The sequence below is a fragment of the Triticum dicoccoides genome, chromosome 1A, assembly GCF_002162155.2.
Source record: "Triticum dicoccoides isolate Atlit2015 ecotype Zavitan chromosome 1A, WEW_v2.0, whole genome shotgun sequence".
Lineage (NCBI taxonomy): Eukaryota > Viridiplantae > Streptophyta > Magnoliopsida > Poales > Poaceae > Triticum > Triticum dicoccoides.
Genome location: NC_041380.1, coordinates 143,188,380 through 143,199,836, shown reverse-complemented (window position 1 = coordinate 143,199,836; position 11,457 = coordinate 143,188,380). Strand labels below are relative to the sequence as shown.

General features: G+C 48.5%; 1 pseudogene; it reads right to left on the bottom strand.

Annotated features, from left to right (window-relative positions):
- Window positions 1-3,084: 3,084 nt before the first annotated feature.
- LOC119367817 overlaps window positions 3,085-11,457 on the bottom strand; it is a 39,624-nt pseudogene continuing 31,251 nt past the window's right edge.

The following is an 11,457-nucleotide window of genomic DNA, read 5'->3' as shown; positions in this document are numbered from 1 at the left end:
AGCGTTCTGACTTTGTTCACTTGGACCCCACTTAATAGTTCGGTGGTTCCTATGACTCAAGAAAGAAGAAAATGAAAATAAGAAAGAAACTATGTCTTCGCACTCCATTGTCTTAAAGTGAATGTCTTCACACGTCATTATCTTCAACGTAAATTTCTTCACAAACCACCATTGTCTTCAATGTCTTCATACATTTTTAGGGGTCATCTTTGGTAGGAAAACCGAATCAATGAGGGACTTCTACCTGTGTTATCCTGCAATTCTCACAAACATATTAGTCACTCAATCACATTTGTCGTCAATACTCCAAAACCAACTTGGGGTGGCACTAGATGCACTTACAGGACGTCTCTGCACTAGTAATTTGGCAGGCCCAAATTTGGATTTTGGGTCTACGTCGCTTACATGTTTGGGCTTTCATTTCCTTTTGACTTTTAGGAACCTTTGTTCCTTAGAATCGATTTCTATCAACTCGGGATGTCTTTCCATGGAATGGGCCACATGTCCAGGTGGTTGGCTTGACTTCAAATTTTTAGGATCGAGGGTCTCACGCACTTGAGTTTTGATTTCTTGAGGTTTTTTACGTCTTGTCTTTGGCTCTAGCTGGTAACATGGGTCTTGCATAGATCCATCATTCACACATTACCAAGGAGGTGGGGTTGACCCGGGGTCCAGCTATAGAAATTTCTATCTTTTGTTGTCTCACATGGTTAGTCAAATGATTTGATAAGGAGCATTCCATAAATGAACTTCGGCCAATTAAGGATAGGGTTGGACCCCCTTATACCACAGTTTAATTGCAAAAACACATAGAAACAGAACGTGTATTTGAAGACACCTCTCGGTCATTGTGGAGATATAACATGACCATGTTTCACATACCATTCTGAGCAGAGCCTTACAGGTTGCAATCACCATTATCACTTGCCATACATCAAATCCAACATTGACATTGTTCATCACTAGATTTATGATGCTACGTCGTCCTCATGGTGAACTACGGTATAGTGATTATGTAAGTGTAAGACAACTGATGCACTATTAGTAAAAAATACATCAGAGGCACGGTCAGTGGCACAAATACAAAGCTATTGCGGAGAGAGATGATAGGAATGGCTTATTTCCCTACATAAGAGAGAGAGAGAGAGAGGGATAGAGAGAGAGAGAGAGCATATGTTATGATGCATGGTTTTATCGACCACTCAAGTTTGGAGAAGATGAAGAGAACGTGAAAATCCATCAATGCATATCGATCCCTTGAGTGAGTGGAACTAGAAAAAATGAAGAGGAAGGGAAACTGTGGAGGAGATAAAGGATATTGTCGACAAGATGCCGCTCTCTGCAAAAAAGTGAAAAATAATAGTGACATGGCTTCACCAAATTTCTGAAACAAGCACACCATAAGTGTATGCACAAGCAAAATGCTAACTCATAAATGTTTAGTTGGTAAGAAACTAGCATACACTTTATGTAGTTGATTCAACTGAATTTTAAAAACTTCATCATCTATTTCAACTATATTTTTCATGTGTTTCAACTACATATATCGTCCATTGAACAACAATGTTTTAACTACATCGCGTTTTTCAATTGCACTTTTTAAACTGCATCATCTATTCTAGCTACACAATATGAACTCCAAAGTTTGGGACACAACAATATTTATTCAACCACACTTATTCAACTATGTCATCTCAACTTCAAGTGTGTCTCAACTAGTACAACAAAGTAAGGACCGCTTAATTAACCATGCCCGTATTTTTATTTTAGTTGATTTGTTGGCCATCCTTCTTCCTCCCCTAGTGGGTTCCTCTTCCAACTAACCCATTTGTCTCTTCACTAATGGTGCACCATGTGTAGGTGCGCCATTAGTAACCAAAACAGTAATGGTGCACCAGGTGAAAAGTGTGCAATTACTAAGTTTGACCAAGATTTGACCCAGTCATACACATAGTAATGGCGCACTTTGTATAGGTGCGTCATTACTAAGTTCACATAGTAATGGTGCACCTTTACAAAGTGCGCCATAACTATGTGTATGACTGGGTCAAACCTTGGTCAAACTTAGTAATGGCGCAATTTGCATAGGTGCGCCATTACTATGTCAAACTTAGTAATGGCGCACTTTGTATAGGTGCGCCATTACTAACTTTGACCAAGGTTTGACCAAGCCATTGCGCCATTACTATATGCACACCCCCGGTGGACCGCCTTTTCAGTTTAAAAAAATAAAATAAAATGATGAAAATGTCAAAAAAATAAGTTTCCCATGTGATATGTGGTCTAGTTGTTGGGAAAATTGTTAGTAATGGCGCACTTCTATGTGGTGCGCCATTACTAAGTCAGATAGTAATGGCCCACTTCTAGGCATAGTAATGGCGCACTATGTGGTGCGCCACTATTATCTGGGATATTAGTGGAGCACCAGAGGTGCACCATTACTATTTGTTACTAGTGGCGTGTTAATAGTGACGCACCTATAGTGCGCCATTAATAGCATAAACTGGTGCGCCACTAACAGCCTTTTTTCTAGTAGTGCTTCGGTAGCACCGCCACCTCTACCCTAACTAACAACGCTATCACACGTTGCCTCACTACCCTTTCTTGTATGATATGCCGATGCTCATTCCTTCCCTCTAATTCGCACCCACCCTGCCATATATTATATCGTAGGTGACCAGACTCCTCTCAATCTGAACCTATCGACCCTCTGTTAGTCGTCCATGGAGATGTTGTGGCCAGCAGCACCATTTATGTCTCGGGTACATTAGAGATGTCATGGCTGGCCATCTCACCTTTGCCTTTGCCTCATTTTTCTATCTCTTCTCTACCGAAATTAACTAAAACAATTTCCCAAGGATTAGGAAACGCGAACAAATTAATGTACTTCCCCAAATGGACCACATAAAGTACCTTTACAAAATACTAAAAATCAAACAAAGTACACCAACCCAACACACATACAATCTCATGTTCTCCTTCGACATGAAATCCTCTCGGGACATGTACATCTCACTTGAATCTAGCCAGCCGATTGAGGGTGACCAACTCCTCGCCCTATGTGGAAAACTCTCTTGAGGCCATCTACACCATATCGATGCCATCAGGGTCATTACCGCTACCACTACCTCCTGCGGGGCTGCTCGGACCAGCTGCGTCCATGCCATAGTAGTAGGACTAGCTGCCAGCTCCACCACGCATGTTGCCAAGTTGGTTGTTGGTGGAGGACTCGTGGTGCGTCTCTGCCGCCGCCTTCAGGTTGTTTGCTGGGAGGGTATGTTGTCCGGTGAACGCATACATGTTCATGCTCGCATTGCCGCCTGCTGGATGTCTTGCTCGCTAACTATCTGTGCCGGTGACAAACCGTATGACTGGAGGTGGTTTAGGTGCGCGTTGGGAGGAACGTAGTATCAGTACCCCACTTTTTTCCCATCGGTGACATTCAAGTCCGACGCCCAATACTGCATGTTAGCCAAGTTTGGGTGGTAGTACATACCAGTCATGGCTGGATTAGGGTAACTCGAGTGTGCCTGCGCGGAAGGGGCAATGACGATGACAGAGTCTGTATCAACCATCTCCGTTTTCCCACTTTGTTGTTGGTCATGATACAATGGTGGGGACACCGGAGGTGTCTCTATGGGTGATTCGGTGTGCGGGTGAAGGCTGCGGATGTACTCCATAAGAAGGGAGAGTTGGCCGGGAGGTGGCTGCTCGCTGTTCCTCTTCTTGAGATGGCGCTTCGCGTTCAGACTACGCTTGGTGCCATTCCAGTGGTTCTTGACAGCGTTGTCTGACCGACCGGGGAGTAGTCGGGCGATCACCGACCAGGAGTTCCCTCAAGTCTGATGCATCTTGATCAGCTTCATGTCTTCCGCTTCAGTCCAGTTTTTCCTCTGCAAGGGAAATATTTGTGAGTTAAATAATTATGACATAACGTTCCATTGAATTACAATTGAACACATCACTACACACGAAAAGTAGTATTTACTAACTTGACTTTTGTTAACGCAAGACAACACCCATGTCATTGAAAGCGTTGTCTATTTAGAAGCCAACCACCATGTGCCATTGCTTTGAGAATTATATTAACTTTTCTTGTTGTTGGCAAAATTTGTGTTTTTTCAGAGTATCAAATTTTTTCTAAGTTTTTTCTTGTTTCAAAGTGTATTATAATGTTTCATTGTGTAGCAATAAATAAAAATGACCTTTTTCGGATTAGATTTACTGGTACATAATGAAACATTATGTTAGACTTTGAAACAATAAAAAAACTAATGCAACAGTCTTAAACAAGATAAAATTTGCGAAGATTAGAAAACATAGCACGCGTCACAAAGTATATAAGGAATCTTAAAGTATCTTAGGAATCTATTGGTTTGAAAATTTCCAGACAACCAAGCGTCATATACTCTCACAAACTAACCTATGACTGACATAAATTACTAAAATGGTGGAATGAGCTTCATAGAAAATGGAAAGGAAAAAAGTTAGTATGGGAATAATTATTTGGAGCGGATGGACCCATAAAAAAATTATGTGATTTCTTTATTTTGGAGAGATCCTGTTAAAAATTATTTATTTTGGACAAATCCTGTTAAAATTACACATATTTTGCATGTGCTACAATGTTGCGGATCAATGTTGTGCAATTTGAGGTGTCTAAGATTTAGAAAACTTCTAGAAAAATTTCAGTTAGCAATATCAATTACATCGCAAGTGCAAGTGTCATTTTTTATTTATAGTTTTGGACTCCCTTTTTTGGATCAAGTGAAAAGATTTGCCATTTTTATTTATTAACAAGAGTAGGTTGTAAGATACCACAAAAGCGACACAAAGATATAAATTACTCTCACAAAAGTACATTACTCAAATTCTTAGCCCCCACAATAGCCCACAGCGATGCATCATCTTGTATGATGCGAACAATGATCACCACCGGTGTCGCTTTGTTTTGAAAGACACACGGGTTCCTTTCCTTCCAAATCTCGCATCTAACAAAAAGGAGTAAAGAAAATAGAGCTTTCCTCGGCTTCGAATTGTTGTGGACTCCTTCCCACCAAGTCTTCACAATCTCAAAATGTTGCCAAAGATCCGCACTAACATGAAGACCAAGCCAAGAAATCACATCGTTCCAAACTCAAAGAGAGAATCAAAACTTGAAGAGGAGGCGTGCTGCTGATTCTTACAATTGGTTGCAAAGAGGGCATCCGTCGCAATTTTGCCACTCTCAACATTGTAGCCTATTTGTCGTCCAAATCCCATTTTGGGTGACTAGCCAAGTAAAGAACCTACTTATTGGGAGATGCCCAAACCTTTCAGGACATGGATAGAAAGTTGGATCAGATGTGGTCAGCCAATCGGGCCTTGTAAGTCGACAAGGTTGTATAGTTCCTATTGTTAGTCAGCTTCCGCATGATTATATCTTGGACATCTAGTTACATGATGACATTGGCAGGTTTATCCCACAAAATGATGAATTGTTGATGTGCTCTAGTGTTAGGCCTCCTTGACTGTCAATCTATAGAACCCAAAAATTATCTCTCCAAGCCTTGTTATGCTGCCACCATTCTTGCAAGATATCCCCCAAAAAATTGGCGCATTGTGTTTAGGCTTCAGCCCCACTAGCCATGATGACTCCCAAAATTTGCATTTATTTCCATCGCCAGTCATAACCTTAGTGCCCATCGGGAAGGGATCATGATCATCATTGTTGCTTGACATCCCCATAATGCACCATGCCCTATGCGGGTCATGCTGGTCAAGCCATAACCATCATAAGCAGAGCGCGATTGTGAACTTCCAAGATTAAGAATTCCTGGGCTACCAAACTCCTTCAGCCTATAAACTTGCTCCCAATTAATTTCGCACTTACCACTGGTCAATTTATCTATCCCTGCCCAAATATAGGCACACCTCATTCCATCAGTATTCCTAAGAACCTCCACCGGGAGGTCAAGTGGTGAAAGATGGTATATGGACACCTCCGTGAGCACCATGTGAATGCCTGCAGTAGCAACATGTTTTCCTCCCCAAGGTTCTAATTTCTTGGCGTTTTTATATTCTAAGTGTTGCAAGTGGAAACTATATACTCTTTAACCATGAGGGGTAGGCCAAGGTAACATATGAGAAGGGATGAATGACCTGCTGGGAAGGACTGAAGGATGTCATCAAGGTTGATGTTATCGCCCCAGATAGGTGCAACAATGCTCCTTCTACAATTTGTGACAAGGATGTTAGTATCTCTGAAAGAGGCAAGCGTAGTGGCAAGGAATTGGACTTGTTCCTTAATAGGGGCACATAAAACTGCCACATCGTTGGTGTAAAAGGAAGGATGAATGCCCGTGTGACATCAACTAAGAGGATAAAGCTTTCCTTAGGTTGTAGCCTTGTTCAATATATGCTTCAGCTGGTTAATGGCAAGCTCGAAAAGCAAAGGGGAAAGGGGCCCCCTCACAAAGCCCATGACCATGCTTGATCAGGCCCTCAACAATTGCACTGAGCAAAACTCAAGAAGAAGATCAGGAGGGGAGAGTGGAGATCTTTCCCCGGAAGTGGCCTTGGAAGACATGGTGACTCAACATGTCTATAAAATAATACCACCTAATGGAATCTATGGCCTTCTTTATATGGGTCTTGATGAGGAGTGTAGGTGTCTTGATGTGGTAAAATCTTCTAGCCACATCGCACACATACATGAAATTATAATGGACACTTATCCTCTTGATGAAATCACTTTGCGCAATGGAAACAATACCATTCATGTGCGGAGCCAACCTCATAGAGCAAGGATTTTGATAATGAGCTTGGCCATGACATAGATAAGGCTAATAGTACTAAAATCTGAAATGTCCTTTGTGCAATCTTTCTTTGGGATGAGTGTAATATTTGATGAGTTTAGCCAATGGAAGTTTTCCACATGGAGGTCTAAGAAGTTATTGATCATGAGCATGTTGTCATCCTAAATAATATCCCAACAGTCCTTGAAGAATTTTTTGTTAAGCCATCCGGACCGCATGCTTTGTCACTAGGTAGGGCAAAGATCACATCCTGGGCCTCCTTCTTTGTGATGGCATCTCCAAGAGAAGAGAGGTCATGGCCAGCAATGGGAATCATTGCCCAATTGATGTTCTTTGCACACTAGGCACTCTTTTATTTATAATAGAGAACTATGAGTGAATAATGCTTTTCTGTAGTCATGATCCATCACCCAGTCACTCCCATGTTTGAGATGATGTATACGATTTTTCCTCCCTTGCCCATTCACCCTCAAATGACAGTAACAAGTGTTATCATCTCCGACTTTAATATTTTTGATCCTCAAGATTTGTCTCTTCCTTGTTCTCTCCATGACCATGAACCCAACCACACTTATTTTAAGTCTCTTTCAAAGAACCTTCTCATCATTACTTAGCTCCCTATTATCCTAGGCCTCATCCAACCGAAGAATGATCTCTAAGGTCAGGTGAAGTTGGACTTTGGCGTTGAAGGAAATATTTTTACTCCAAGTAAGCCTTTGACTAATTCTATTAAACTGTGTGAAAAGAGCCTTTGATAAGGCCTAGTTTGCTTAGAGAGCTCATCCACACATCTTAGAAAAAATGGTGAAATCCGGGCATGTTGGTCCAAAAATGCAAAGCGTTAGGTCTCATTGACCTAGAGTAGAAGACAATGATCCGAAAGTGATGAGGAGAGGGCATGTCGGGGGTTGGGTGCGACATATGCCAAAGGATGGCTTATCATGGTGGGGGCGAGTAGAACGTCGCCGGTGCCTGGAAACGGGATGAGGCGAAGACATGCACGTCGGTGAATCTTACCCAGCTTCAGGGCTCTCCGGGGAGATAATACCCCTACTGCTGCTCTGCGGGGTCTCCGCATGATCACTATGGCAAAGTGTTTACACGATTGCTCCTTGAGCTGTTTCCTAGAGGTAGGAGAAGGCAAGGCTAGCTCTCTCCTTCCTATATGATCTGGTCTAGTGCCTATGGATTCCAACCCTCTGCATGGGTGCCCTGGGGGTTTATATAGGCCTACCCCCAGGGGTACAATGGTAATCTGGCTGGACGCGGGCCCAGCCGCCAGTCTCTCTGGCCGCCGTCTTATCCGCCGACTCCTGGGGCCCGCCGTCTGGTGGGCCCCGCCGACTGGCTCGGTACGGAGCCGACAGGCCGCGTCCGCCGTGGGCGGGTCTTGCCGGCTGCAGATTACTATAGCCGTGCTTCTAATGACGCGGGTTTGGTCATGGAGTCGTGGCAACAGCCCGACCGCCTGGCGGGCGATCACTATTACCACTCTCCCTCACATCTGGTTAATGGCGCATGGGCCCTGGGGGAGGAGCTGGCCGACTCTCGGGGGCCGACTCCCAACGGGTCCGACTGGTGGCGCACTTACCGTCTTCTGGGATCCCGCTGGCCGGTGGGACCCGCCGCCCAAAGGTCGTACAGACAAGCCGTCATGGGCGCAGGATTCGGTCCACCGGTGCTGATGTTAGGGCCAGCATGGCAACAGTGCCACGCCGCACGGAGATCTCCGCGGGTACGGCATATTGTGGCCATGCCTGCCTTTGGAAAGGGGTGGGAGCAGTCTTCACTGTAGCCACTCCCCTGTCCTGTCCCTCTTGATGAGGGCATAGGGTTTTGCTGGAGTCGCGGGCCGACTCCCCAAGGCCGGCTTCTCGGGAAGTCATCAGTCAGGAGTCGGCTTATCTTGAAGTCGTTCCTGGGACTCGGCCGCGAGTGGCCAGTCGGTTGCCTCGCCGCCGACTTCTCAGAAGGCGGCTCTTTGTCCAGGGGTCTTGAGGGGCGCAGCCTGCCCCGATATCTTGAAAGGTTCTGGGACTCGGGTTAGCCTACCCGTGGCCCATTACTCCGACAGTAGTCCCCGAAGTTGATGAGGTGCCGCAGACGATCGGCCGAGGAGCCTCAGCTGTTTCTCTTTTCTAGGTGCCCGAGACATGGATGTTGCTTGACTTCTGCCGGGCCAGCTAGAAGGAGTCGGACTCGCCCAACTCTGACTCGCACAATATTTCGAACGTCGCGGCGGGATCCAAGTATCGTGCTGGCTAAGCTTCCAGGCCGCCGCCCGTTCCGGGCCTGTCACCTGATAACACGTGGCCGGGCCAGTCTGCCAGCCTACGCGCGTGACGGGATAGGCCCGTAGGCGAGGCCCGCCATTACCGCGCCTTGGCGCTCGAGCGGATCCGCTGTGGCCCGAGCGGACGGTTGGGATTCCCGTGAAGTTACTGCGCGCAGTAACTTTAGTCGTGAAAACGTGGGGGTCGTGGGGGCGTGGGCGCAGTAAATCCCATGAGCCCCCTCGGCTTCGCAGCCCATGAGGCTATAAGTAGGGGGAGGAGGGGGCGCGGCGGAGCACGCACCCCCCTTCTCCATGCTACTCCTTGCTCTTCTTCTTCTTCTTCTTCCTCGCACCGCCACGCGCCCAAGCTTTGCCGAACGCCGCGGTGATCCGATCACGATGAGTTCTTCTTCTGCCGCCACGCCTCCCTCGGTGCATTCCGGCACCTGGGATGGCTCATAAGTCCACGACGACCACATCGAGTTCCTCCGCAAGACTCGTCGGCTTCCCGGCGAAGATTACGTGCGGGTACGCCTTGCGCCGAGGGGGGAGATCTCTCCGGCACCGGAAGAGGGTGAGCGGGTTATCTTCCGCTTGCACTGCCTGCGCGGATTGGGACTGCCGGCGAGCAGCTTCTTCCGCTCCTTTCTGGAGTTCTACGGCCTCCAGCCGCACCACCTCACGCCCAACACGGTGGTGCTGCTGTCCGCCTTTGTGGCCTTGTGCGAATGCTTCCTCGGAGTCCTCCCCACCCTCGAGCTCTAGGGGGGAGTTCTTCTACTCCAAGCTCGGCACCCAGGCTGCAGGCGTGCCGGCTCAGTGTGGCGCATTCATCGCCGTGCGGAGGTCGCGGGCCGACAACCCCTTCCCCACCATCAAGCTGATAAAGTCGGTGAAGATGTGGCAGTGATCGTACTTCTACGTGAAGAGCGTCTTCGCGGGGGGCGATTGGGTCAACCTGCCGGCTTTCGAAGCCGGCCCGCCGGCTGGGAGACTGCCCAACTGGTCGTTCCGGGCCAAGTCGCTGACGCTTGCGGGAGCCGGCGCCGTCACACGACTCCGAGTGCTGACGCAGTCGGAGGGCCTGACTGGTCCGGACCTGCTGGCCGCCTTCGTGGTGCGCCGAGTTCTCCCGCTCCAAGGCTGCTCCCACATGATATGCCAAATGAGCGGGCGCCGTGACCCAAGTCGGATGTGCACCAAGGACATGCCTCACGAGGAGGTGGCCTACATGGTGAACTACCTCTCAGACAGCAAGCTCTTGGAGGACTGACGGTTCGGCAAGGAGCCGTACTCCCGCGCCAACCCCCCACCCACAGTGAGTTGCCCTTTCTTTCTTTCTTTCTTTCTTTCTTTGAATTGTCTTCTTTCTTGCCGAGTTTGTTTGTGCGACCTGACCGGTCGGCTTTGGTCAGAATCCCCTCCTCCATCCACCAGCCAGCACCACGGGGTCGGCCCGCGAGTTCCTTGCCGACCGAGCAGAGAGCGACGTCGACGACCCCGATCTGGGGGCGGCGGCTTTGGAAGACGATGCCGAGGGAGGAGGCGGCCCATGGCTCGGGGCCAGTCCTGATGATGAGGAGGTCGCCCCCCGCCACCGGCCAAGAGCCAGCCATCCCGGCGCAGGCTCTTCTGCCGCGCCGGGTGCTCCAGGAAGCTGGAAGAAGCGTAGGGCCATGCCGACCTTGTTCGGCAGTCGGCCGAAGAAGCCCAAGAGTTCGGCTGCAGCGACCAAGTGGGACGAAGCGGCCGCGAAGGCCATCCGCTTCCGCAAGGAATTAAAGAAGCCGCCACTGGTCTCCGTGTGAGTATTCCGTCTTAACGCTTTATTCTTTCTTTGTAGCTTTTGTCTGAGTCTTTTACTTGCTTCCCTCGCTTCAGGGCTCCCCTCACTCTTGAGAGGGTTGTCGCCGCCTTCGTCATGGGGTCAGCGGAGACGTCCACCACCACTCGGCGGATTGACCCTGCTGCCGACCTCTGGGAGGCGACGGAGTGGAACGCGCATGAGTAGCGCAACGAGGAAGAGGCCGCCCGCCTGGAGAAGGTGGAGGCCGATAAGGCGGAGGCCTACGCCAAGAAGAAACTGGCGGAGGCCGAAACCGCCATCGCGATGAAGCGGCAGGCTGAGGAGGCCACGCAACCGCCAATCGGCGGTGTTCGTCACCCTGCTGAATTCTGCGCCGCCGCCTCCGGAGTTCACGGGGCAGACTGGGGAAGCCGGCGGTGAGAACCCCGTCATGGAGAGGGAAGGCAACGACTCCTCCACACCGGACGTGATCGTTCCGCTGCCGCCTCCGCCGCCGTCTGGGAGCGCGCAAGGCAAACAGCCAGCGGACCCTCCGGTGCCGCCGACCGAAGACGAGGCCGTGGCGAGGCTACTCCTTC